A 2,515-nucleotide genomic window follows, 5' to 3' on the forward strand; every position below is an offset into this window, starting at 1 on the left:
GCCGGGCCCACCCGCCACGCGCCCGGAGTTTCCGGTTCCGCCCACCGTCGTGAATGCCGGTAGTGCAGTCGCTGTCCGGTAGTTCGCGGGCCGTTATTTCCGCCTTCAATGGCTGGCGTTTTATCTGTGGGCGGGAGCAGGGGTCCTGGCTCTTGTGATGCACTGTCCGGAACCAATCCTGCAAGATGACTTGGCCGCACCGAGGCTTCACTCCTGAGCACAAGCTCCTCGGGGCTTCTTTTGCCAGTGGGAGGAACCCCGATCTCGGGGCCGAGCATTCAAAACCCTCCGGGCCCCGGGTCCTGAAGCTTGCGCCAGATCCACCCGGGCTTTAGGGGTACACCAGCCGTCCGCTCCCTCTCCTGTGCTTGTGCTTTTTGTACGGACAGTGCCAGTTACCTGAGTGACATCCCCCTCTCCATCGACACCTCGCACCCCTAAGTCTCAATTAGACATTCCCGCCGCATTCGCTCTGACTACACTGGCGACATACCTCGATTACAGGCCATTTGCTCCGTTTGGGAGTCTCTTTCTTACTCGGCTGTGGGCTTGGCAATGGCGGGGCCCTGGCTTGATTCCTGCTTACGTAGGCAGCGTCCAGCACAAAACATGGCACTCAGTAGATCTTGGTAAAGCAATGACTGAATAACTGCAAGGGGTCGAGGGGAAGCAGCCGAGAGATTTAGTTAGGAGAGCTAATCAAATTAGAGTGCAGCCTCTTCGACGGAGGGGACTGATGAGATGCAAACTAAAAATACGACAGCCATTTATTGATGCCACTGCTTCACATGCATTATCTCCTTTAATCTTCAAATAACACAAGGAAGTAGACTGAAGCTCAGAGAGGGTGAGTACTTGGCCAAAGTCACACAGCTTTCAAGCCAAACATTTGAATTTGCTGAATGTTTGACTTAGAAGTTGGATATTAGTATACTACAAAAAATACACAAAGCTGGCACATTTTGAGTCCAAGGAATGCCAAGATGTATACTTGCTGCATATTTTAAATACCTAACACCATCCATTTGGACTAAGAAGAACAGGAGATCTGACTGACACAGAGGGTAAAAGGTGTTTAGGGCCCTGGAAGGTCCAATTTTTTGGACCTCAGAATTTATGTAGCTGAGTTCTATCTATCAAGAGTTGGGTTGAGCAAAGCTGTGCACTAGGTTATTTATTTGGTGCATCCACAAATAATAGCTCATGTTTGCCTGGTTTATATGATGGACAAAGAAAAGCCCAGGGCCTGTCTTCACTAGGGAACTTTGATATCAGGATATTAAGTATTTTGTGTCCCAGAGCCACCATTCTCTACTCATGACCATGGAGGTCATACCAAGTGGTCAGAACTGCACAGAGAAGAACAGAGGCCCTACACATTAAAGCAAAATAGACTGAGATTGACAAAGAGGTCCCCCAAATTAATGCCTTGAGGTCCAGGGAAAAAAGTTCATTCATATTCAGCCGAATAACTTCTCATATCAATGAACAAACTAAATGGCACTTGGCCCAGGGGCTCTTTGGAGCCCTGTGTTCCAAAAGGGCCTGCTCTGCCTGGAACAGTGAGAGGTCCCCCAACTATCACCAATGGCACCCCACCTTCACAATACTGGCCACAGACACATACACCTGTGTTTGAAGTCTTTAAATCAATTTGCTATTTAAAAAAACCTAAATACATTTATTTAAAAGAGGTACGCCATACCATTACCTTAAATCACTTCCCACTTTAACAAAGTATCTATAAAATATATACACAGTGAAAATAGTATAATGTTATAATCTAGCTAAATACCAGTATGTGCAGAAAACTGTGAAACTGAGGACTTTGTAAGAATCTGAGATTAACAAGTGTTGGAGAAGTGATAAAGAGTAACACTAACAGAATTTTTCTCTTGTATAATCAGGAAAATTCAAAGAGAACAGAAGAGGGAAGTTTCCCTTTCTCCATGATTCAATGTTATTTAAGGTGGAATCTGTGCGCCCCCTAAAATCATCTGGTAAGTGCCCACTGGTGGGAGAATCCCTACCTAAAAAAGAGGACCTCAAGAGCAGGAAGGTTGCCAGGCATTTCCAAAAGAAGAGGCTCTCAGGAGGACCCCCGAGTGTCACTCTGTCATCGGTCAATTAACAGATACGTGTTTAATGTCTGCTGTTGGTTAGGTACTGAGCCAAGCACAGGAAATACCAAAATGACCAAGACTGACCTAGTCCCCACCCTCCAGGACCTTATAGCCCAGTTGTGCGGTAGAGAAAGCCAAGAGATAGGTGCTATAGTTGGGTGCAGACCAGTGTTAAGGAGCTCAGGTGGCTGGGTTGAGAGGGAGTGGGGTGGGGCTGCTGGGGCCAGTATTCAGGGAACTCTTCTCAGGAGGTGACATTTGCGTCAAGACCTGAATAATGGAAAGGAGCCATCCCTGAGGACAGGGAGATTGAATGCATTTCCAGAGAGGCTTTGTGTGAAGGGGTGGACAGGAGGCGTAGGAGGAAGGGGAGGCAGTGGGGAGATGAGGTC

This window comes from Mirounga leonina, unplaced genomic scaffold, assembly GCF_011800145.1.
Source record: "Mirounga leonina isolate KUSES-001 unplaced genomic scaffold, KU_Mleo_1.0 Mir_91, whole genome shotgun sequence".
In the NCBI taxonomy this organism is placed as follows: Eukaryota; Metazoa; Chordata; class Mammalia; order Carnivora; family Phocidae; genus Mirounga; species Mirounga leonina.